Source organism: Hermetia illucens, chromosome 2 (genome assembly GCF_905115235.1).
Source record: "Hermetia illucens chromosome 2, iHerIll2.2.curated.20191125, whole genome shotgun sequence".
In the NCBI taxonomy this organism is placed as follows: Eukaryota; Metazoa; Arthropoda; class Insecta; order Diptera; family Stratiomyidae; genus Hermetia; species Hermetia illucens.
This window is the reverse complement of record NC_051850.1, coordinates 30,821,489-30,848,902: the sequence shown is the minus strand read 5'-3', so window position 1 is coordinate 30,848,902 and position 27,414 is coordinate 30,821,489. Positions and strand designations below refer to the sequence as shown.

At 42.9% G+C, this 27,414-nt stretch overlaps 1 long non-coding RNA gene across 1 annotated transcript; it reads right to left on the bottom strand.

The window, feature by feature from the left end:
* Window positions 1-1,844: 1,844 nt before the first annotated feature.
* LOC119649271 lies at window positions 1,845-26,740 on the bottom strand. The gene is made up of 2 exons (XR_005249110.1): window positions 26,434-26,740; window positions 1,845-1,883 (listed from the first exon to the last, which is right to left on the bottom strand). It is a non-coding gene; the product is annotated as an uncharacterized LOC119649271 (long non-coding RNA).
* Between the last annotated feature and the right edge of the window lie 674 nt (window positions 26,741-27,414).

Sequence of the window (27,414 nt, the reverse complement as noted above, 5' to 3'; positions counted from 1 at the left end):
CGTAATTGAAGAATTATCCGGAACTTTACCGGGCGCAGCTTTGTTAGGCAAAGAGCCGTGAAGTGCTCTCTATCATCTTCCATTTAGCAGCTTTTGTCGATTCGTATTCGCTTCATATTTAGATATCGAACTCAGTTGATTTTAGGCCTTTTCATATTAGGCTTTGGGTTTTCGATCCGTAACCTAACTTTTCGCTCACTCACAAGTAAATATCCCAAGTCTCCAGGATAAAATGCTTCATAAAATTTCACCAAATTGCACTGCGGATCCAACTTTAGCGCGCTGAGGACTATTCGAAGTGTACCATCAATTAAATTGAAACTTTTTTATTTGATTACCTCGATAAACAGATTCAATAGATCACAACATGAAATCCCATTTCCCTCTTCCACTTATAGCCTTCTACATGCCCTACCTCAATTCATTTGGATTACATCCTTTAAATGCAGTTAAAAAGATAATCTAGCCCACTTGGCCTTTTTGGAACACCACGGTAATTTAATCACACAAAATCCCACCCTGAAATAGATATACGATTCATATATGCATATGAATAAATTGATATCCAAGTCTCGCCGGCGCATATTATTATTTAATTCCATTTATTCAATTTTCTATTCCCAAAATACATTATTCATCTGATAATTCCCCCAAAAAGTCATTAACTTGAATCAGTTTCCTCTCGCAGACTCCGCAATCTCGTGCATATCCACATACGGCCTTTTATATCTTATTACATCGCTAAAAGAATGAATCGCTCTAGATGGAGGCAGACAACCAGACCCGATGGCTTATCCGTAAACCTAAACCTAAATCTGATTACGAAAGGGCAATTGAAACATTGTTTTCTTGCCGCACCAATGAACTTCTTCATCTTGTCTCTAAGAATTGGAGCGTATCCATCTATCTTCTTACAACCAGCGGTAAAATACACTCGTCCTAATATATAAGACCGAATGAAATGCTGCCTAAAGATTTCACCACCGAAAGGCAGCAACATTTCCTTTTGGCCCCGGTACCATCCAGACGTAGTGCAAGAGTAAGAGTAGTTGAGTTTTTCCATGAGCTTATCTTTACCCGAAATCTCGGCTCTTTAGACGAACCTATCCGTTCCGAGGAAGGCAACAGGGAACTGGAGAAGGAAAGGAGCCAGATAGGCTAAAATGAATGTTTTGGATGATCAGAAGGATATTATAATGGCCCAGCCACATCCCGTTCTGTAATGAGGATATGGTTCGCACTGGAATTGGGCAAGATGCGAAAGGAATCTAATTAAATTTATATGATAAAAGGAGATTATATGTTTATCTATCACTGGTAGTGAAATGAATGAGGACAGTCGATGACTGAAATATTTCTACGAAGCCATTTACTAGAGAAGCAAGTCTTGTTATTAGGGACATAACTTAGGGAACTTACTACATATTAACGGTTCCTACCTTAGCTGGTACTTCCTATTAACTTCAATTTCATAACAAAACAAAAGATTGGAACGACTTCAGTTAGAGAAATATTTATAATTAGAAAGAGTAGGACATCATATTACTATATATCAATAACAGCATACTTCCAATTAATACCACTTTGCCATCAAACTTCTCACACACTTCAGGCTTTGATTTTCAAAAGGCTTCCTTCAATGGGCAGAACCTTATTGTGGCTTCTCCGGTGCTTCTCTGCCCTTCTCATTACTATATATGTTCTTCAGCTTCCCTATAAATTCCTCGTTTTGGTTATTAGGGTTCCCTCATTCGTCAACATGGTTCTATTGCAGTGTCCACAATTCAACTGGCTCATACAATTCCTGTGGCTTCACTTGAAGAAGAAGGCAAACAAAGTCGGAATGAAGATTCCAATCTAGGTTGTCATAGATTTTTGTGCTACTATAAAAAAAGAGAAATTATATAAACCATAAATTTTAAAAATCCCAGGTCTTCCGAAGAAGCTGGAAAAAGAATTAATTGTTATGATCCCGAAAAAGGACATCCGTCTTACATGCATCAGTTGGAAGGATATATGTGTGTTTCCTACTGTCGCAAGTATAATGGGTGAAATAATCCTGTGCCTTATAAAAGGATACTTCGAAAGCTAGATCGACCAAGTATAGGGTGGTTTCCGCGCTAAGGCCTGCTGTACCTTTCGAGAAAGCTTTCGACAGTGTCAACAAGGAGATTGAATCTGCGCTCTACACAGAATAGATACCCCGAATTTATAGCGACTTATCACGTGCTCAAACAAGGCAAATACACAGAAGCGTTTGAAATCGAAGGCAGAGCCCACTAGAGCTGCTTTTCGCAGCCGATACTTATTCACCTTGTTATGGGTAACATCCTTTATACTACCTTAATGTGCTTTCCGTATTTGCATTAATGGGCAGAATATCTAGGAAGCATTATTTTTGCCAATGACGGCACCGAACTTGACAAAGTCCCGCCTCGCAGTTTTACCAAAAATCTGGAAATTCAGCTATTTCAGCACCAACGACTAGTGGAGGTGTTCCTTGCTAATATTTTTGTTGTATTTCTATATGGGAGCAGCGAGCGGGGAGGTGACCTTTGAGGGAAGATTCCAAGAGTTCACCAAGTTGTGTCTTCGTGGTGCCATATGAGTGCTCTAACCTGTCACAAAAATAAACAAAATATTGTGTAAGACCAAATACCTGTTAACATCTTCATCAGAAAGCGGAAACGGCAGTGGATAGATCATACATAATGAAATTGCGACTACTTTATTTGTAATTTAAGACCGCATCCACTTGATGTCGGTGTTAAACCCAAAAAGAGTTGGAGTAAGTTATTCTCCATTTGGTCCGGTCCGACATTAAGTGGATGCGGACTTAGGACTCCTCAATCCTTAGACGAAAAATAATTGAACCATCCTAGTTTCTGGAGAGCAAACACAAAGTGCACCAAACCAGCAGAAACATGATAAGAGCTATTAGGGTCCTTTACAGCAGGCCGTGGGGAAAAGAAAACGCTCCTTAGAGGTAACTCTGTTACCTTATAGTGTCACAGCGACCCAAATGCAACAACTACGCTATCATCGCAAACAAAAAGTGAGTGAGAAAGGTGGAATCCAGTTGCATGCGCAGAGACCTATCAAGAAATTCGTCGAGTGGAGAAGCGACTTCACAAAAAAAAAGGAAGCCTGGGAGAATCAACAAGTTTGGGAAGTCGAAAAGTACAGAGAGCAACCGCACCAGGCGTGCAAGTTTTACCAACAAGTTAGCCTTATACACCCCCATGTTCATCCTCCCGAGAATACGAGAGAAATCAAATTTCTGACAAAATATGCATATCGGAGCAATGGGTTGAGTACTATGATGAACTGCTCAACAACCAAAATATCGGCGGGTTGGAATTCTCACCAACTGAAGATGACGAACAAATGCAGGCACCACCAAGTATGAAAGGAACATTTCGTGCAACACATTGACATAGAAATCATCAGTCACCATGAGTCAATAGAATTGCAGCCAAACTGATTAGATATGGAGGCGACCAACTACACCAAGTGCTTCATGAACTTGTATTCAAGGTGTGGAACAGCGGATCAATGCTTGATGACTGGCTATGAGGCATTATCCGTCCCACACGTAAAAAGAGTGATATCACTCAGTTCAGCAATTATACAAGTATCGCATTGCTGAGTACCATTTATAAGATATTCTCATGTATCTTGCTAGACCAAATAGCCCCATACGCCTATACCAAACAGGTCTCACTCCGCATGGCAAGCACTACGAGAACTGCTAGAATATGACCATCAATTGCACTGTCGTAAAACTGTACTCGATCATGAGACAATTCGATATTCCACTAGGCTTACCCTGACCAATGTGCGAGATAAACAATCTTGAGCTGCAGATTAATGAAGGCAAGACGAAGTACGTGGTGGCAACGTCAGCAGCAAAGAACAAAGAAGCGACAACACCACGTTGCACTGGTCAAATAAGAACAATCAAGATGGGAGACTACAACTTTGAGGATCTTACTAGTCATCATGTATCCCTCGAGGAACTGGGTTCTCAGCAAGACAAATTACAAAACTTGCCCTCGTTCGAGAGAAGAATTCCCCGAAAAATGTTAGGCCCTTACTTGAGAATGGACGATTTCGTAGCCTATATAATGACTAAATTTATGGGTGATTTCACAACCGCCTATGTTGCGATGGGTGGGTCATTTAATCGGTAATGCTGAGGGTGATCCTGTCCAGAAAGTCTATAAAGGCAATTTCTATGGTAGAAAAAGATGGAAAGATGGCGTAAGCTATCGAATTGGTGGATGTCGGCACAAAACCGGGATGTCTGGAATTCCTTACTTCGGCAGACCTAAACCGAATATCGGTTGCTGCACCGTTGATGATGAAACAACTATGGAAGGGGAGGGTCTGGTTCAGTACATCTGACCTTTGTCACACTGCTACATACCATATCATGACACGTTAGTTAGAACTTCTCATAAAGCGACCATCAGCCAACCTTTTTTGAACTATGGGAGAAACCACAGGACAATGGACGCCAGGGAGTCTAAGTGTAAGGAGAGGTCTGTAAAATCAATAGAACTTCTGTTCCTTCAGCCTTTTTCCCACTCACAACCGGAGTCGGCTCGTCGTGATCGGTTTCGCCATTTTATTTTATCAAATGCCTGATCTAGATGCAATCTCGAGGCTTTTAAATCCCCATTCAGCGTATCAAGACACCGTGGTTTCGGTCGGCCTTTTGGTCGTTTACCATCGACTTCGATGTTCAGACCAATTTTGGCAAGTGAATTCTCGTTAGCGCGAATTACTTGACCATACCATCAAAGAGGCCTCTCTCGCGGTTTTTCCACGATCGGTACAACCCTATATCGATCGCGCGCATCTTCATTTCGGATGTGATAAAAAAATCAATAGATGAAAACATATTCATGGAAATATGGCTAAACCAGCAAACATCCTTACGAATGTTAATACACCGCAAAAGTACATATGCGACGCGTCCATGGCAAGGAGACTGGAAAAATAGTGAACCTGACGAGCGACTGAGAGGAAGGCAGGTAGAACTCATCAGGATGAAGAATAGAACCTTTATAAGGAAACCCACCGATATCTTAATCTGGCTAATCAATGAAGCGAGAAAAAACGCTTTTCGAAGCTTTGCTGGGAGCTCACCAACAATTGAGTGCCGATAGAATTTTTCTGGGAGTACTCAGAAACTATTCATCTCCGCCGACCATGTGCCCTCTTCTCTTGCTTAAAATGATACAGGAATTATTCCCCAGTAAAAGAAAGTCACTGACGATTTCTAGATGTGACGGTGATTTCCGTGGTCACCAGGTACGAGTTGCCGAAAATCTATAGTTGAATAGATGCCAATAAAGCCCCGGGCCTGGACGGAATACAGAATAAGGCTCTCAAGTTCGCTGTGAAGACTAGACAGGATATGTTCGCTGATTTTTCCGAAACATGCATGCCTGACGGGATACTACCTTGTCATGAAAGCAGCAGAAGCTAATGTTGCTACCCAAGGGAGGAAAGACTCCGGGCTAGCCATCATGTGAAAGACCCAAATGTTTCATAAGCATAGTGAGAAAATGTTGGAGCGGACAATCCGCGATATATTGCAGTCAATTGTTGTGAGTCGATGAAGCCATTCAAATCTACTTTCAATTCTGCCAATTCAAGCCTGGCTATCTTAATCCTATAACCTAAACCTACTCAGAATAACCCAAGAAGTATATTCTCTCTACAAAATATCTCACAGGTTTCCATACTGTAGATAAAATTATTTTACTTTAAGTTATTTTGTGTTAAAAATTATTATACCATAAAATCCATATAGTAGGAGTCCTTCTTCTCCTTATGCTCGCACTATCATGTTCAAGGGTGTCCTTATGAATTTTCTAGATCTGGAGGAGGCCACAGTGAGAGATTATGCAGATGTTGCGGGAAAGTCCATGAGCAAAGCAAAAATGATACCATGTAGGCTGCTTGTGACCAGGATGGTGAGCTCCATCTGGACACTTCATTTGATTGTTAAAACCGCAATGAAGTCCAGGAGGGCCAAAAACACATATTGTACCACTATCCTAGATTCATGAACAAGAGGAGAAGCTTAGGGAAAACTTTAGGTGAAGTGTTGGTATGGGAAAATCTAGCGAATATTCGCCAGGACAATTGGAATACAATCGAATCTATCGAACCCCAACTCCATAAACCAGACTCGACCAGGGAAACGTGGTTACGAGCGCCACGTATAAAAGGAAGGAGACCCCCCCTGATGTAATGATGTAACACCTGAACGGTCAGAGGGCAAAAGGACTTGGTTCTAGCAGGTAAACATGGCACACAATGACATGTCCAGGGTAATGTTTTCTGATGAAAAAAAGATGATTTTCACCTCCTTAAAAGAGATGAACAGAAGGACTTTAATTCCTGCAAATAAAACTTGTGTTGGGTTTTCTAAAGAACTGCTGGAATTACAAACAGCTTGGTATGGTATGGCGCAACAACCACCACCAAGGCGCCATCGCTCGCAGTTACCGGAAATGCATTTCAGCTCCCCCTATAATTTTCCTAGTCGCTCGCACTCCTCTTCTACTGTTCTGCGCCAAGTGCCCTTGGGACGACCGACTCGTCGACCATCCTGGGAGAGTCCACCGCCATGTCCACCAATGCGATTGTAGCCGCTTCTTAATGTGGGACCTATCCACTGCGACCGTCGCCTTCCTATCACATAAGCGCCAAGTTCTTCCTCTGAGAAAGTGTCAAGTCAACGTATTCCGTTGTACGACGCTGAAAGGTACTGACAGAAGCTTGGAGCTTTTGAGTAACAGTAGAGTTCAGTTTCCATATGCTACTTCTAGAAGAACACTAGCTCAGAACAGTTTCAACTTTGTTTAGGATATGCGGGATCCTAAGTCCACATCCACTTGATGGTGGACCAGACCAAATGAGGAGCAACTTACTCCCACGTTTTATAGTCCATAGATCCCTAGTTTGGGGCATAGCACCCAAGCATTCAAAATGAAAAAACCAAAAAAGCCAAACAATTTTTGCGATGATATAAGGGGGCGTTTTTCCACCTGTTGGCACTTTCGGTCACGCTGCTCCCAGGGCAGAGGTGAGGCAACGTCTGATGAGTTGCCTCTGCCATGGACGAAACCGTTAGTCATTTTTTGGTTTTTTAGTTTCAACTTTATTTTGGTGTTCAGGTAACTGCATTTCCAGATTTTAGACAGGGGAACAAAAGCTAATCTAGCGCTGTTAATGTGTCGAGCAACATCTAGTTCGGTGCCCTCGTCGGCAGAAACCACGCTTCCTAGATATATGAATTGATCAACGCCTTCGATGCTCTGCCCGTTAATGCAAATAAGGAGAGTGGGATGACCCGTCAGACTGAGAACCTTAGTTTTGTTGGTGTTTATCTTCAGTCCAATTTCACTTGCCATTCTTTTCAAACACAGAGCCATTTGACCCAGATCCATGAACCGGTGAGAACGGCGAGAGAGCAAAGATATGGGAAGTATTTGAGAAAAGATGTCATAGTCCATTAAATACCTCTACATCCTCCGGACAAGGCAGCGTGAAAGACGTCACCAATAACAAAAAGAAATAATATCGCTGATAAGATGCAACCCTGGAGGACTCCGCTTTGGACCTTAAAATCCCACGAGATTTTACCTCGGTGCAGCACGTGATATTTTACGTCATCATATGCCGCACAAATAATAGCAATTGTTTCTCCAGAAAGCGCCTCCTACATATTGCACTCCAGATACACTCTCTGTTCACGTTATCAAAAGCTTCTTCGAAATCGATGAAGAGCAAACGCTACAAAGATCTAAACTTCGCGCATCGTTCCAAAATGATCCATAGGGTGTCGATGTGGTCAATGCAAGCGGATCCGGAGCAGAAACCAGCCTGCACTTTATCGATCAAGCCTTCGAGACGTTCTTTGATGAATTCCAGTATTTTTTTTAAGAGTCGGCATCCACTTGATAATGGACCGAACCACTTTTTTCAGCCATTATCTTTGAGACGGCAGGTAGCACGTAGCAACGCCTTCAATTGTCACACTTAAAATGGATATCCTTTTCTTATCTTATCGACCATCAACTTTTTCCACTCTCCGATGCCCGCGATTTCTGTTTGAGTTGAAGCAGCAGATCTGCAGCGATAAATAACTCAACAGAGAGACAGTCAACACCAACGGCTTTCCACCTTTTGAGCCCATTGATGGCCGTATTTCTATTCTGCTTAGAAGAGTCCGGTATGCTATGATGACCAGCCATTTCATCTAAAAGAGGAAGAAATTCACCGGATGTGGTACGGTTAAGAACCATGGCAAAGAATTCTTTCCACCTCTTCAATTGATCGTGATTGTGAATGAGAAGTCAGCCGGTGACGTCCTTCACAGGACCATCGAAAGATTTGCGATAACATGCAAACTTTTTCGTCATAAGATATACCATACACTTCTAAAGTCATTGCGTTCTGCGGCATCTTCAGCTTCTCTGACCCTTGTCCTCCTTGTCTCCCGTACACTACGTTGAACTTCTCGGGAGTTCGTTCGGTATTGGAGTTCGAGCGCATGACGCCCACCATCATTCATAGAACTCAATAGAACCTTCAACCCCTTCCGTTCATTTGCCAGTTTCCATAATTCCGTAGTCTGCCAGATATTATGACTTTACGACCTGTCTAGCACCCGAGAGAAGAGCATTTTGCATTGCGGCTCAAGCGGGTTACTTAGTATATCTGCCGTCCGATCAGCAAGATAGCTCTCCCACTATGGAGGTTGAACTCAGGACCTCATAGCAGTCCAACCCTGCGAGAAGTGGCTGACGCAAAACGCAAGCGAACGTAAGGGACCATCAAATGGTTATCCCTTTGGAGGCCAATGTCAACCCTCCCTTGCTACGCACATGCAGTACTCCAAAATTTACTGCTGATCGCGAAGTGGTCGATCTGATTGCTCGTACTGTATCGGTGAGTTGAAACCCAACTGATCTTATGGCAGGTTCTGTGCTCGGACAATGTACCACCAATGACGAGGCAGTGGAAATTGCAGAAATCCGCAAAACTCCCACTATTATCGTTACAGTCGCTAAGACTATGTTTCCCCATCATCTGAGCAAAATGTTGTCAGGGCCGACCCTGACATTCACATCACCCATCACGATGGCAATGTCACCTTCAGGAAACCTCTCCTGAATTGCGTGTAATTGCTCGTAGAAAACATCCTTTTCCAATACATATGAAGCCTCCGCAGGTGCGTAACAATGTGCAATTGTGATGCTCCTTAACCTGGACCGGAATCTTGCAGGGAAAAGTCTATCAGAAACCGGCTCCATTAAGAGAGCACACCTGGTGATAGCAGTTCGCGTTTGGTACCACTCCAGAATACACAAGCACATTGCTCAGTGCTTAAGCCTAGAATGTCCACCTTATATCGCTGGAATTCCCTGTTAAGTTGGAGAAAGTCAATGAACTGAATGAAGACCCTCGCTACCAACTTCGCACATTCCAGAAACCAATAATAGTCCATTTTTGATAGGAAAAGCTGGTAGCAGTGAGGTCAGTCCCTATCCGAGGCGCTGCTAACGTTTCGGTAACTATGAAATTTAAAAATTTGCAGGTTGCACAAATTTCTATCCTTTTTAATCGCCTCTTGCAACAAGCAGAGAAGACTTTGGGTGGATTCTTAAGCCCCAACTGCAGGCAGCCATAGATGTCAATGAACCGAGGGCTAGTTCGCTTCCAATTCCCTTCTAAAACAGAATCCAATTTATTTTAAAAGATATATACATTTATAGGGAACTTCCTTCCATTTTCAAAGTTTTAATAACTCCTCTGATCATAAACTAAGAAGCCACAATGTAAACCTAATTGCCTGTGGGCCTGCTTAAGGCATATTAATGGTGTATCTATTCTCCGTCAATCTTATACTTACTAGTTTTTGCAGCAACACAATGAAAGGGTGGCGCAACATACCATTCATCTACCCCTACACAGAGCTTCCCTTAACGGAATTAATTAAACCTTATATGCTGTCGATTAATCTTCCTTTTGCTGTCTTCGGTTTGTTTTCTGTCCACAATTTGCATTGCTTCTGGTCAGCTTCTGATATTGGCACCACCACACGATTTCTGGCTAATGGTATTGGAATGTTGGGATCCGCCATTAGATGGATGTTTAGTAAGATATCCGGTCCTGAATCAGAATTTAACCGTACACTTCTATATATCGAGGCTTTCGGGCGTACCGCACGGTTGAGACTCGATGAAAGGAAATCCTTTGGAAAAATACCCGAAATCAAGCAAGGAGACGAAAGGACGGTCAGACCGGATCGGAATTGTGAGGGTAGAAAATGCAATTGACTCTTGTTGTTGTACACACTTATCACATTTTGATTTAGTACTTAGAATCCTAATTGGATACGTGGCGGATTGATTAAATGCTTTTGCTTTTTGTTGGAGGAATATCTAACACTTGATGAAGAAGATGAGAGGATTGGGGTTATCTCTAAACAGTGATTTAGGTAGTACATTACTTTCATAGAGTCCCACTTACTCCGTCTCATCCTAATTCGTAAGGACGAAAGTTTTATTTATTTTAGATATGTGAATTTACCATTCATGATTAAATTTTCAGAACATTTGTTGGGAAAATACTTCAATATAAATTCTCCAATTGTTCGCAGGCTGTTTCACTTAAATATTTTATAAGAAATTGGCTAGGACAAGTACATATTTGCATGAAATTTACAATTTACAGTACATTGCATTCAAATTTCGTCCTTGCAACCCTTCTTTATTGACGTTGTTTGTTGTTTCCATAAAAATATTTTGATATTCAAGTTTATTCAGGAGAAGGTCCATAAAATAATTCACATCGAATGGAAACTCATTGAAGTTATCTCCCTGCGTTTCCATGAGATCGAAATTCAAGCATGCGGAGCAAACAAACAAACGAACATTATATAAATATATACATATATGTAAACAAAAAAATAAATATTTAAATGCAGGAATGCATGGAGTTTCTACTTAATCGAGGACACGATGAGCCCATGCGTAGAGCAATTCTATGTAGGAAATGGAGTAATTAAAAATGTCTCACTTTTTCAACCCCGTTGGGAACGCCACAACTGAAAATTGGAAAAGGCAGTTTTCATTCATTTTTTTTTTTGGTAATTCTTTTTACGTTTCACTTCTGATTGATTGATTTCCCGCATCCTTCGTTTTAAGTTTTCAAGTTGAGGGTACAAAGAGAGTGACAGTACGTTTCTGTCTAATATAAATGCTTCTTGCAACCATTTTTCGAAAAAATTTTCTACATAACTTCTTTGATAGAATGAAGCAGTTTATATTATATAATAAGAGATTTCAGAGAGGACGTAATATCTCGAATCACAATTCTGTCTTCAATGCTCAGCGTTTTACACCAGGATCCAGAATAAATGCGCTTCTATATGAAATTCAAATTCTCGACTCTCACGCAGAAAGGGAGCGTTTATTTGTTTATTGCCCCGGCACCATGTGCCGAAACTTCGCGGTTTTTTTACGGGTGGAGGTCTTAAAAAGACTGCACCATGCTGCAGCAGTATATAGGATTCTCACCCACTAAAACCACCCCCACTTCTCTGTCTACATCCCCGCGAGACCACCGTGAAGTATTACTTCGCGAAAAGGGCTCCGGCTTACACCAGCGCAACTAATTCACGCGTCCGTCAAGCCTTCCGGGCTCGTTCCAGTTCCTTCAGCTTCTCCTGTATAACAGTTACTGCTCCGTTTATCGCCCTCCAGTTTGCTTGCGAGCTCAACATCTCCTCCACGATAGTGGAGCATAATATGCTGCGGATCCTCGGGTGTAGCGGCGTATTCGGGACACCCTGGAGACTCATCCAATCTGAAGCGATGCAAGTACTTCCTGTATCCACCGTGTCCCGTGCGCTCAACCTATCTCTCACTACATGGGATTTGCGTATGTGTCCAGCGGCTTTTTCGAAATTATCGCACCGTTGCTTCCATCTCCTGTACAGCTCCTTCCTGGTGGCTTTTAGGAAGCCCGCAGTCACTTCGGCCTGATTCACCCTCCTTCTCCGGTAAAGACAGTGTGCCTCATTCGCTAGAAGATCCAAGGGAATCATCCTCGCGATGACACACACTGCCTCACCTGATACAAACGAAGTTTCTTGGGAAGGAGGATATGGACGTTGATACACCTCCAAGTGTGGTGATATCCAGGGAAATCCGACGCAAGAAAGCGGAACTTTCGGGAGAAAGTGAGGACAAGCTAATAACCCCGGTTAGATCCACACTAAACGCAGCAGACTTTTCAGTTAGCGGCAGTTTTCATATTAGACTGCACTTATGGCTACAAACGTAAGAGTTAGTCACATTAACCTGCAGCATGCCAAAGCTTCTTCCTATCTACTGGTGGCAAAGCTGGCAAATATGCAGGACTGTCGTTACATATTTCTGGTTCAAGAGCCATGGGTTTATTTTAACAGAATCTGTGGTATTCGATCAGTCAAAGGGATTAAGATCTTCATCGATGAAAGATCTTCGAGACGGAGCGCCTGATGTCAAAATTGTTAAAGGCAAACATGTTGAGACAATTCTATTCCCAGGACCTTGTTGCGATCAACTTACAATACCAGATTGTTGCCTCTGCCTATTTACCTGTTTACCCTATGCCCTCCGCCGACGCAAGAACTAAGGGATCTGGTAGTGTATGCGGAATCTAGTGAACCTTGAACTTTCAATAGGCAGTGATGGGAACGCCCAACATATTTGCTACATTCGTGGGGCCAAGAAGAAGTGAAATAATTGAACTAACAATCTGCACTTCAAAGTTGTTGAAGTTGATTAGAAACTGGCCAGTGCTAGATGAAGTTTTACTCTCAGATCACCGTTACTTAGAATTTAGTCTAACTATTGCAGGCGAACAGCCTGTAATTCAAAGACAGAATCCTAGGAAAACGAATTGGACAAAGTTGAATGAACTTCTCGGCGACAAAGTGAGCTCCCTAGGCGACTAAGGACTCTTTTGGCGATAGAATATCAATTGAAAACTCTCAATCAAATACTTCTAGAGTGCTTTGAAGAGGCTTGTCCTATTTCCCGAGGCTTGTCCTATTTCCCGAGGCCAACATGGTAAAACAGTTCCATGGTGGAACCGAAAACTACAAAGACTCGGGAAATCAACCAGACGATTTCTGAATCGTGCTGGCAAAAGCAATAAAGATAAAGACTGCCTAAATTTCCGGAATTCACGGCGTGAATATAAGAGGCTCGTAAATCGTTCAAAACGAAACTCTTTTAGACCATACTGTGAGGATCTGAAAGGTGAAAAAGAGACTTCCAGGCTATGCAGAGTCCTTAATAAGGATGAGTCAGTCAAATTGGAATCTCTTAGAAAACTGGATAGTACTTTCACGAACTCTACAGTTAAGTCTATACAGACCCTCTTGAAAGTACACCACCCGGGAAAACAGGTCTCTGAAATGAGAAGAAGAGAATTGGCGGTTCCTGCAAACCCTTCAGCACGAAGGTGTTGCAAAGGAAATTGGGACACTGTGAGAACAGTTGTTACGAATGAAAAGGCCAGAGCTGCTATACTATCATTTGAACACTTCAAAGCGCCTAGCATTAGATGGCATCTACCCAGCGATGCCAAAGGAGGGTATAGAGTACGTAGAGCAACTTCTAAGAAATATTTTTCGAGGATGTCTTGATTTGAGCTACGCGCCTTCCTCTTGGCTGAAGGTGAAGGTAGTCTTCATACCAAAGCCTGAGAAAGGTAACTATTCAAATCCAAAGAACTTCAAGCAAATCAGCTTAACATCATTTTCGCTGAAATGTTTGGAGAGAGTGGTTGAACGTCACAGTCGCGAGAAGGCGCTAAGGTCGCACCCACTAAATGAGAATCAACATGGTTACCAACGTAGAAAATTCTGTGAGTCGGCTCTTCATTCTTTGGTTTCAAAGATAGAGAATGCAACTCTGTAGGCGGAGTACGCGACGGTGGTGTTCGTGGACATTGAAGGGGCGTTTGACTGTGTGCCCTTCCAAAAACTCTGTAATGTCACCAAGGAGCATGGTGTTGACGAAACTCTAGTAACGTGGATTTATGTTATGCTAACGCAGAGATTGTTGTGTGCTGAAGTGAGTGTTAATCGCTACCTAACAACGGAAGCAACGGGAGGCTGCCCTCAAAAAGGTGTGCAATCCCAACTTCTGTAGAGTATGCTGGTCAATTAACTACTATGTGAACTGCAAAATCTGCCAATACACATTCAATTCGGATGAAGTGGCTGCGCTGGCTGTTGGTCGAGATCTCGGAATGGTGTGTAGAAATACACAACGCGCCGTTGATTTGATTGACAGTTGGTATCTTAGGCATGGACTTTCGGTAAATCCAAATAAAACTACAATGGTATTATTTACAAAGAGGAGGAAACTGAACGGTCTTTGTCTTCCAGTGACGAGGGGTACAACCCCTCAACTCTCCGAAGAAATGAAATATCTGGGAGTTATTCTAGTCAAGAAGCTTCTTTGAAACAAACATGTGATGTAAATGAAATGACGAAACGAGGTCTCACAGCTTATGGGCTGTGTAGACGGACCTTTGCCTCAACTTGGGGACTTAGGCGTCAGGTAGTAAAGTGGATGTATGTTGCTATCATTAGGCCGATGGTCGCTTATGCATCCGTAGTGTGATGGGTTAAGGTGAAACAAATAAGTTTTCACTGTAAACTAGCCAAACTGCAAAGAACTGTGTGTCTGGGTATCACTGGTACTATAAACACGACATCCAGCGCAGCTCTGAATGCATAATTCAATTTCCAACCCTTGGATTCAGAATCTAGTTCTCGCAATACCTTCCGATTCTTAAATCCCCATACATCTGTTTGATGGAAGATATAATGTTATCGTGAAATGAGGAGAAAGCTGGGACTAACCAGAAGAATGAGTGTCACAATATACTGACGTCTTCTACACCGATGGCTCAAAAACAGAAAATGGTTCTGGAGCAGGAGTCCACCTCTCGAATAAAAACAGAAGTGGGTTTTTTCCTTGGGACAATACACAACGATCTTTCAGGATGAAGTGTATGCGATCCTAAGGGCGGCAACCTGGATGATTGACGAGCGGTTGATGGACAGGCGTATGGCAATCTGTAGCGATAGTTAAGCTGAGGGCGTTGAACAGTACTTTGATCACGTCAAAAATCGTTCAGGAATGTGGAAACCAATTGAATTCTTTTTCTAGATTCAATACGAGGTAATCGAGATGTAGAGGAAAATGAAACCTCGAATGCCTTATCGAAAGAGGCTTCAACTTCCTTCATGCCCGGACCGGAACCAGCAATTGGGGTGTCCGTAGCATTAGCTGATGCCGCTATCAAAAGGTGGCGAAGCCTGAATGCTGCTAGACATACCAAACTTTTCCTGTCAGAACTAAACAAACATCCTGCAAAGTTTATCCTGACGGAAAGCAGGAAGATGTGTAGAAATACTGTGGGCATCCGGACTGGCCATAATTCTCTAGCTGGGCATATGTTCAGAATAGGAATTCTCCAAGATGATACGTATCCATCCTGTAATGAAGAAGCGGAATCCACGGAGCATTTTCTATACGAGTGCCCCGACTATGAACCTGGCATGTGCTACAACTGATGTGCTAAAACTGCAGCGGATAGCATCGCATCCGGGATATTCTGTTAGACTCGGTTCCCCCGAGTACAATAGACTACTAAGGTCTGCGTGCTCAGAGACTTTGCCTCTCCCCCGCCTCAAACATATGAATTCCGAGTTTTCAGACCTGTTGCCCTTCTGACTCATCTATGTCATCGATAGGCAATAAACAAGGGGACGAAAAGTGTGGCATATAGAGAATTATATCTGTGGTATTTTGAATCCTTTTCTCTCTTTCTCTCCATTGATTAATTAAAATATATTGAATAAAAAAATATAAATAAAGTGGGATCACAACAATACCATGGAATGGAACCCACTATCTCAGAATGGCAAGTACTTGGAGGAGAAGTTCAAACCTCTCAGAAAGTCATGGGAGGGTAGACACTACCAGGAATCGACAACAATGGTACAAAGATGTAATTGGCGCGATATACTCCATATAGAGAATCATGGCGACCATATATCTGATTAAACCAGGTAATGAAATTACATAAGTACACAAACTTCTCTAGAAATGCATCTTCTCCCACAATTTTCCACTCCAAATAGCATACACGACAAGGATAATCCATACGAAAAATTACATACAATAAAATCAAAAGATATAAATTGTCGAGAAATCAATTAGTATTCGATTCTGAATCCTTCCGTGTCGATTTCTCGCCACGATACAATTTGTAATTTATCTGAAAGTACATATCCCCAATTCGGCGGCGATAATCGTTTTAATTGCATGAAACAATTATTGCGGCAAATATTTTCCATTTACATTTTTTTTTGTATTCTTTCTCTGGATTTCATTTATTCCTTTCATGAAATTGAGATACTCGTATATGTACATGTTTGATTGGATCCATGGATAAAAAAATGGCGTGTTCATTGGCACCGCTTCCACCAATATTGGAAACCCGATTAAGCGAAACTTTGTATATTTCATTTTGAGCAAATAATTTTGCAATTTGTGTTTGTGGAAATGAAATTGAATTTCTCGTTAGTTTATTCAAATGTGAAGATGCGTGACGAGCTGCCTGTGTAACAAAATTTTGGCAAAATAAACAAAAGTATTTAAAAATACATGTGAAAAGGGAAATGAGATCTTTAATGATCCTTGGAACATTCTATTAGGATTTAATTTGAGCGCAAACTGCGCCAGCCCATTTTATTGTGCACAGAGTATAGAAAATAATCCTCAAAAGCCTTTTTCAGTATAAATTTCATTATTAAATCTGATTGGCATATACTCGTATATTAAATGTTCAGGATATATCCCATGGAAACTTCGGCTGAAAAATGAGTATTCGAACAAGAAGGAACCTTTTGAAAATACGTCGCTATAAATATTTCTGGGAAAATCACGTAGTGAAATCACTGAATCTGTGCACATCTGAGTGAATTTTTAATAGTCACTTCTGGAGCGATATCTCCATTAAAGATACATGATGACTGCTCCACCTTATATAGCACGTACTCAAGTTTTTTGTCATCCCATTTGACCGTATTTAAATGAAATCGGAATAGTACGAAGTGTATTGAGCTACTTTATTTTGCATTCGGGGAAGTCATTGACTTTTTAAAGTTTTTACAGATTTTAGCCATTTACGTATGTATTATACCTTAAATTTCCCAAGGCCCAAGGATTCATGTAAGGGAAAAAAATATTTTATTTTATTTGATGTTGGGGGGGGGGGGGGAGAGCATTTAATGCCCGCCCAGTGTGGAGGCGCCACGAGAGTGGGGTAACTCACCACGAAGCGAAATTCACCCGCGTGAGTGGCTCGCCTACCTGTTGGTAGCCGGTTGACAGCCACAAGGTCGGCAGAACAGCCAAGGAGGATGCGTCCGCAATGACAAGGAGAACAAAGTAAAATCACGATTTAATAATTTTTGAATTCATCATCATCATCAACGGCGCAACAATCGGTATCCGGTCTAGGCCTGCCTTAATAAGGAACTCCAGACATCCCGGTTTTGCGCCGAGGTCCACGAATTCGATATCCCTAAAAGCTGTCTCGCATCCTGACCTACGCCATCGCTCCATCTTAGGCAAGGTCTGTCTCGTCTTCTTTTTCTACCATAGATATTGCCCTTATAGACTTTCCGGGTGGGATCATCCTCATCCATACGGATTAAGTGACCCGCCCACCGTAACCTATTGAGCCGGATTTTATCCACAACCAGACGGTCATGGTATCGCTCATAGATTTCGTCATTGTGTAGGCTACGGAATCGTCCATCCTCATGTAGGGGGCCAAAAATTCTTCGGAGGATTCTTCTCTCGAACACGGCCAAGAGTTCGCAATTCCTCTTGCTAAGAACCCTAGTTTCCGAGGAATACATGAGGACTGGCAAGATCATTGTCTTGTACAGTAAGAGCTTTGACCCTATGGTGAGACGTTTCGAGCGGAAGTTTATGTAAGCTGGCTAGCTCTGATTGACAACAACCGTGCGCGGATTTCATCATCGTAGCTGTTATCGGTTGTGATTTTCGACCCTAGATAGGAGAAATATTTATTTATTTATTTATTTATTTATTTAATGAGGACAATACACAGAAAGCAAATTTCTTATTACATATTGTCCTCAGAGGGAAGAGCAAGTAAATGACATATTTTGCGCTTAAAGCTAGAGAGGGACATAGAGTCAAATGAACCAAGCTGTAGGGCATTGTACGACCGGCAAAACCTCGGGATTGGAGAGTGAAAGTAAATCTCGAGCTCGGCGAAGGGCACATCAAAAATGTCCGCATTACGTGTGTCATGAGACGAGGCGATACGGAGAGTAATATCCGAGTTTTCGGAGCAGTCCATCAGACCATTGCAGAGTTTGAAAAGAGTACACATATCAAGGAAAGTACGGCGTTGCTGTAGGGAGGGGAGATTGAGGGTGCGGAGTCGTGACGGATAATCAACCCGTGGAAGGTTCTTTTTGTAAAAGAGGGTTCGGGTGAATTTGCGTTGTACAGCTTCAAGAGCGCAGCCGTCACGGATGCGGTAGGGAGACCAGACTACAGAGCAGTATTCAAGGATGTTTTTGACAAGGGAATTGAAGAGTGTTAAGGAGGGCTGGATTGAGGTAAAGTCGGACGAGGAACGTAGGATAAAACCAGACATTTTGGAAGCTCTATTGATGATGTCAACGAAGTGGGAATTGAAACGAAGTTTATCGTCGAATATTACACCCAGGTCTTTGAAGGAGGTCAGTAGTGAAAGGGGTTGACCACTGAGAGAATAGGAAAAGGATGATGGGGAGGGTTTCAGGGAATAGCGCATCCAGTGGCATTTGTTGACATTCAGTGTTAGCTTGTTGAACGAACACCAACGGGCTAAATTATCAAGGTTGGATTGTAAGAGAGCACAGTCCAATGGAGAGGAAACAGAGGCAAACAATTTAAGGTCGTCTGCGTAAAGCAAATACGGACAGGTGAGGATGGAGGCGAGGTCATTGATAAAAAACAGGAAGAGTAGCGGGCCAAGTATAGAGCCTTGGGGAACACCAGAGGAAGGAGAGAAGGAACGAGATGAGTGACCATGAAAAGAAACTTTGCATGAACGGTATGAGAGATAGGAGGAAAGCCAGGAGATGACTGAGGGAGGGAACTCTAGCGAAGAAAGTTTAGAGAGGAGAATGTTATGGTCAACGGTGTCAAAGGCTTTGGAGAAATCAGTATAAACAGCATGTACCTCCTGTCGTGAATTCAAACGTTTAGCAACAAAGTTGGTAAAGACCAGAAGATTTGAAGCCGTTGATCTATGTTTCACGAAACCATGCTGCTCTTTGACAATGAGGTGACCGAAGTGCGCGGTCAACCAGTCAATAGTCAACGATCTCAAAGTTGTATTCTCCTATCCTTATTCTTCCTGTTTGACCAGTGCGGATGTTGTTGGTTGGTTCGTCTTCAGTGCTGACGTTGGCACCATATAGTTTGTCTTGCCTTCATTGATGTGCAGCCCAAGATCTCGCCCAATCGCCGCCTGCTCGACCTGGATGAAGGCAGTTTGTACGTCTCGGGTGGTTCTTCCCATGATGTCGATATCGTCAGCATAGGCCAGTAGTTGGGTGTACTTAAAGAGGATCGTACCTCTTGCATTTACCTCAGTATCACGGATCACTTTCGCCAGGGGCAGGTTAAAGGGGACGCATGATAGGGCATCCCCTTGTGGTAGACCGTTGTTGATGTGAAATGGTCTTGAGAGTGATCCTGCTGCTTTTATCTGGCCTCGCACATTGGTCAGGGTCAGCCTAGTCAGTTTTATTAATTTCGTCGGGATACCAAATTCTCTCATGGCCGTGTACAGTTTTACCATGGCTATGCTATCATAGGCGGCTTCAAGTCGATGAAAAGATGGTGCAACTGTTGTCCATATTTCAACAGTTTTTCCATCGCTTGCCGCACACAGAAAATCTGATCTGTTGCTGATTTGCCTGGAGTGAAGCCTCTTTGGTATGGGCCAATGATGTTCTGAGCGTCTGGGGCTATCCGGCCTAGCAAGATAGCGGAGAATATCTTATAGATGGTACTCAGCAACGTGATGCCTCTATAATTGCTGCACTGTGTGATATCTCCCTTTTTATATATGAGACAGATAATGCCTCGTTGCCAATCGTCAGGCACTGATTCGCTGTCCCATACCTTCAACACAAGTTGATGAACTACTTGGTGTAACTGATCGCCTCCATATTTAATCAATTCGACTATAATTCCATCGGCTCCTGGCGATTTATGATTTTTTAGCCGATGAATTGCACGGACTGTTTCTCCTAAACTTCGTGGTGGCAGTATTTGTCCATCGTCTTCAGTTGGCATGACCTCCAACTCGCCGATGTTCTGGTTGTTCAGTAGTTCATCACAGTACTCAACCCATCGCTCTAATATGTCCATTCTGTCGAAAATCAGATTTCCCTCTTTGTCTCGCCAGGATGAGCATCGAGGTGTATAAGGCTTCATCCTGCTGACTTATTGGTAAAACTTGCGTGCCTGGTGCGGTTGCACCCTGTACTTTTCTAGTTCACAGACTTGTTGGTTCTCCCAGGCTCCCAGGGGGGGTGGATCTCTTAACCCATACCTCCTAAATTCGCCGTGGTTGCAGCGACTTGTAGAAAGCACCCAGGACATCTTTGCCTGTGTGGACTCCGGATCTTTGGAAATGTTAGCGAACACTACTGACAAAATCCACTAGATGCATGCGCGCCCGGTGATCAATGAAGTGCCGCGGGATGCCAAGAGCCAAATTGCTGAGCTTCATTAGACGGTGGCAACCCTCGTGGCTACCATCTGCAAACTGGTGGCAACGATAGGAGTTTTACGTTCGGATAATAGGCCCCGAACTCATTCCGAAATGGACGACCGGGTAGTCATGCGTTGGAGTCCTCAACGAGTCCTGCAATTTACTGATACAACGGTATCTTTGCTCAGCTCCACGCCACGTCTCAGTTCTCCCGGTATCGCGGAATCACAAATTGTTCCGCATCAACTCAAACTAGCGGCGGCATAATGCTCAACCATATAGACAGGCAAGTAGACTTAAGTCTTCGATTTCGACCAACGTTCTCACAGCGTTTTTTTGTAGCAGATGTCAGTAGTCCCATATTAGGCGCAGACTTTTTAGGCCACTATGGATTGCTAGTGGATCTCCAGAATAGGCTTCTTATAGATCCCGTTACTCCGCTCAAGTCTTCAGGAAAACTTGCCACCTCCTAAACGGTCAGCCTTTCGATCATTTTTGAAGAAGTATTCGCCCCTCGCAATCGTGCGATTTTCAAAAATACAGCAACGTAACTACAGGAAGTAGTCTCTCGCAGCTAAAAAAGTATTATGTATCTTCTCGAAGATGCGCCTATTACCACCTTAAAAGCTCGCAGTTGCTAAGAAGGAATTCGACACACTTTAAAAGCAAGGTATTTGCAGACCATCAAATAGCTCCTGGTCTTGTCCACTACAAGTGGTCCCCAAGTCCAACGGCGAATGGAGACCATGTCGGAGTAACAGACCATCAGGCCACCACAGACTTCCCACATCCTAAAACGGTCAAGGATCTGCGAAGTTTTTGGCATGTTAAACTTTTATCGTCGTTTCTTGCACAAAACCGCACAACATCAAGCGATCCTCAATGCCTACTTGTCTGGACCCAAGACCAAAGACTACCACGGTCGTTTTTTTCGCTAATCTGCGAGCCAGAGAAGGATGATACAGCGCTTCAGTGTCTCAGGGACAAGTCCGAATACGAATTTCGGGTGAGTGAGTAGTGTAAAGTCACCAAGCAGGCACAGAAAGAAGAAGACTCATTCCCTCGATCTGCAAAGCATGGCTTCAAGTATTGCCTCACAATCATCGATAGATTCACGCGGTGGCCTAAGGCAATAGCTCTAGCCCCGTCGGGAATGGATCCCACGCTTTGGAGTTCCAGCCGAAGTCATTACTGACCAGGGAATGCAGTTCGAGTCTACCCTGTTCTCGGAGTTAGGCAAACTCCAAGGCTCCAAACGCCATCGAACGACTGCGTGCCACCAACAATTCAAACGGATGCTGGAACGCTGGCGTAGGATGCTGAAGGCCTCTATAATAGCACACGATGACTCTTCATGTTCGCAAGTTATGCCTTTCGTTCTACTTCGCCTCCGTTCAATCCATCGCGAAGAGTTTGCCGCCAGCTCCGCCAAGCTGTTATACGGGGGGAACTTGAGACTGCCTAGGGCTGCCTGGGCTTTTGCATTTGCTGCGGAACACCGTAGCTAAGCTAAAATCACTCCCGCCATCCCATTATTTGTCGATGAACGCTAAAGCCCCCAAGATCCCTTAGATGCTTCCCAGAAGCCTCTTCGACCACTATATGAGGATCCATATGAAGTGTTGAACAGATGCAACTACTTCTTTAGGCTAGCTCAAGAAAGTCCCCGTGTCCAGGGTAAAACCTTTTATCCGGGGCTGAGGTCTCAGGGAAGATAAGTGCACGGCGCGTAAGATTCCATCTGCGTCCCTAGAGCTGGCGGATCAAGAGTCAGGTTTTGTCACTGAAGCCCAGTATCAGTTGGGGATAGGGTAATGTGAAGTCGCTGCCATGTGTTAGGGGTTTAGCGGAGATTCAACCAAGCTCCACACCAAAATAAGCGCAACACAACTCACTTCGACTGAACAACTCGAAACACAGTCGCTTGAACAACTCGCCTATTTGTCGGTGTCTGGATGACAGCTAAGGGGACGGCGTGGGAATCAGGCTCGTGACAGTCTACAGCCAGAATTTGGAATAGTCCAGTCGTTTTTATCTTACTGCCAAATTGGTTCTTTCTGTCATTGGTTGGTTATATTTTATACCTTAAAATATAGAATAAAGCTGCTTTCATTTTAACATTGCTTGTAACTGTGAGTTTAGATTGATCACTTACAAATTGGGATCAGCACTCTGATGCTGATATCCCCAAACTCTCGTCGAGAAATTATCTTACATTCTAGAATGCAATCATAAAACTTTGATGAAAGCACAAGGAAGCAAAAGGTCAGCCCACAAATTTCTATCCCTTTTAATCAGCTTTTACGAAAGAGAGACCATACTTTGGATGAATTCCAAACCTCCCAGCAGGGAGCCCCTACCTCAGCGGTGTGTCGCCCTCTCAGCTTAATGGTATACACTACTACTTCTAGCGCAGTCTATCCTACCTATCCCCTGGCACGCCTAAGAGTTATGTAGCATATTTTTCAGTGAACTCTGGAGTTAGTCGACTCGAAAGTTCGACAGGCTTCTGGATCCCCCCCATTTGAGTCGCCCTCGTAAGTTTTGTTAGATGCTTTATAGAAACGCTTTTCATCATTATTAAAAGCATGATGAGGGAATGGAAATCTTCAAAATCAGCTTCTCTCATTCACTGGTAATATCCCAGTTTTGCTTGCCCTCTGAAACTGAATAGGCATAGCTCCGAAGAGATATTGAAATCAAACCACCAAACAAAGTTTCGGAGTTTCTTGTATGTGGGTCGCAAACCCCCATCCCTTCAAGGGTCTATTAAAAACGAAGAGTACTGCCTGAAATCTTAACAAGTCAACATAGAGGGCAGAGAGTGAATCAACTGATACGTAAAAGCTGAGCTAGCGAAGTTCCTATTTTCTTATTCTTACCATTTTCTAATGGAGAAGGTGCAAAGATATTATATTATGATACTTGGGACAGTTTATTGAAATCCTGCCGCTATATATAATAGTATACGCACTATGCCTTAAGAAACAAACCTTTTTATTTCGAACAAAGCTTCCATCTGCTTCTACGCACCCTTAAATTCCAGGTACACTTGGGAACTACACGTCGAAAATATGACTGTATGTTATCCTGCTGATCCCGAGTTTCATAAATATTCACATTAACTTTAAGAATTATATCCACGTCATTCACAGAAAATGTATCACACCTTTAGTCCTCATCTTAACCTACTTTCCCTGGAAGTAACATTGCATTTTCCTAGTTTTCCTTTCATCCTGTCACTAACGCAAACTTTGTCCAAACGTGCATTACTTACACACAGATTTGTATAAGGACTTGGAACAAAAGAATGCAAACAAAGTTTAAAGTAACAAAGGACGTCGTGGTTTGATGCGGTAGCAAAAAGGAATATATTTTTTTCGAAGTGCAATATTATAAACTCCTTTCAACTATGCATGTACGTATGTACACATGTGTTTGACTAACCTCTGTAATGTAGCCTGATAGAAATTTTTCGCGTGTAATGCAAACATTAATGCATAAGTGGCGAGAAGTGAAATGGAGGCGAAAAAACTTTAACCGCTTTTCAACACGTTGACATGTTGCAAGAGTCCCTTTTGTGCACCACAAGGTGCTTCAAGTTAGTAACTTTATCCAATATCAACTTCATTCCTCCCAGGTGAAGTGTCGTGCATTGTACAGGAATTCTATTCGTGTTGCTCTGGAGAGGTGTATCTTACTAAAGAGCGAATTGTGGTCTCTGTGTAGGATTTAAACTGTTTTGATGTCGACTTTTTTGAGTTAAGTGAGCGTGTTATGCAGGGTTAGGTTTTCCACTATTATTATGAAGCGGAAAATTTTCATCCAGACAAAGTCTGAGAGTTGCTTTAACAAAATTATATCTCTCTGGAGAATCTACTAATAAATTAAATTATCACCTTATTTTTGATGTGGAAGAGTTTAACGCTACGCCTCTAAGCTGGTTTGGCAATATTACTAACTAACTATTGTTCAACTCCCCAGATAGAAAAAAGTTTAACGAAGAAAGATCTGACACTTTTAAAGGTATCGTCGCAGGCCACCGAGTGAACCTATCGCTGCTGGTGAGGCAATACCTGAAAACGTGTAAGGCTCGCCGAGGACCAATTAAATCGAAGTGAGTTGTATAGAAACGTTTGGAGGACCGAGGGAACACTCCTACCACTTTCCTCACACGTTTTGTAGTCCTGCACTTCTGACATGCGATGCACTGTCTGGCACAAAATTAATGTCCTTGTTCATAGACGGCCAGAAATACTTTGCGGTGACTAACCGATTCGCTGTCCGAATGCCTGGGTGCGCCAGATCGCGAACAGCGCGAAATACTTTCTTTCGGAAATCGGCCGGAATATATTATATATCCTTGATCACTTGTCTGAGGTGAGCAGTATATACTAGAAGTTGAGTCGCAGATAGGAAACTCCCTAAATGTGTATTTGGAGTTGGTCCTCAAGCTCTGAAGAACTGCGTCGTCCTTCTGCCCCTCGGCGATCGCCGGGAATTCAACGGCGGTGGGATCTCAGGCCCAAGTGCCGAGGTTGGCTCGGGGACGATTTTTCGGGCTTTTGTTTCAAACCAAAAGTGAACGGCCTGCCTGCGAGGTACATGGCCAATAACTCACAATCATAAGTGCTGTAGTTCCGTTGAGCGGGATTCAGTTGCTTGGAGAAGAGGTTCAATAGCTACCAAATTTGGTTTACTTTTTGGTGAAAAGCAGCACCTACGGCAATGTCTGAGGCATTGACGAATACGGATATGGGTGCATCTGGCTAAGGGAATACCAGAAGTGTAGCATCCACCAGCTGTTGCTTGGTGGTCTCAAACACTTGGACAGCCTCTGAAAACCACACAATCAGAAGGGAGTCTTTGGTGTTCGACTCAGTTGATTGTGGGCGGTGTTGGGCAAGAAACGACGATAGAAGTTTAACATGCCGGACCAGTGGCACCCGTACTGCCACGCCAGTTACCGAAGGACTTGCCTCTATTCTGGTGGACTTTGTGCGCAGGAGCAAACCATCCACAAGAGATCAAAAACACACGAGCGGAATGAGTGTAGAAAAGAACAAAACGAAATAGCCGAGAAGAAAATGGTCCTTCGCATCTATTGTGGCGTTCTCTTTTTATATTTATGTTTTTTTAAGGGACGAATCTTGCGGCCTGGCATGTTTTACTTCAATAATACAACAATTACGGAAAAGAAGAATGAAACATTTTGTTAATTCTTTCTGAGAATGTTCGACTGATCCTGGCACCCTCGCAGTAGTCGACGAAGCTGTCCGGCAGGTGCTATCTGCTAGGATTCGAACTGCTACTGTGCTCCTGGCGGCAAGCCGCGATGTCGGCTTTTCTTTTGAGACTGCGCTGACGTCAGGACCTATATCAGGTTTCCGCTGTGAATCCAGCTACACGATCTGCCTGATCAGATTTCCATCTTTCGATCGGCGTTCAGCCAACGTGGGTTTGCAGGAAAATTTTGACTTCACTTCAAAAACGAAAACACGCGCACACCAGAATTACCTGTCTTCGTTCGGTTGCGGAAAACTCGGCGGTACTGAAAACTTTCCTCTAGGCTCTAGTACAGTAATTTCATGCTAATCTGCTTCTTAAAAACTCAGTCTCACTGTTCTATTCGTTAATATAATCCCCCTGTGCAGGCGGCTAAGCATGACATTAGCAGTCACTTATATTTATTTTCGGTTGGATTATTTTTTTACTACTCATTTGACCAAAGTATCTTATTACATAAATACTAACGAAAAAGATAAAATGTATGTATACGATGTAAAATTATGAAAACCTTTTCTGCACTGGTACCGAGAAACAATTTTCGCTGTCAAAAATGATATTTCGTTGTCATGGCCACTGAGATTCGCACTTGCGTGCGTTGGACACAATAGTTGCTCGCTCCACCAACACATCCTCTTGCACATACTGAAGTTGTTCCTCCTGCTTATTATCTTCTAGCATAAACCGTACTCAGACACGTGATACCTCTACCATTGCCGCACTGGGTGATATCACTTCTCGTATTCATGGAGCAGATAATATCTCGTTGCCGATCGTCAGGCATTGTCGCATTATTTCAAACCCTGAGATAGCTGCTTGGTATACATATATTACCAGTTCGGCTGTAATTTCACCAGCTCCTGCCTACTTACGACTGTTAAACTGGTGTATTGCACGGACTGTTTCTTAAACAACTCTGCTCAGCGGTAGTAGCACTTATCTGGCGTCCTTAGTAGATGAGACCACCAATTACATCATATTCCGCTTTTAAACAATTTATCAATACCTGGCATTTCCTATTCGTTTGTGACGATGAGCATCGAGGGGTATATGACTTCATCCTGATTTGTTGATAAAACTTCTGCGCCTGGTGCGGCTGCTCCCTATACTTCTCAAATTTACAGACCTGTTGATACTCCCAATCGGTTCTGCTCTCGATTCAGTTCACGATCAGTCACTACCGCATCGCCCGATATGAAACATTTTTCCATC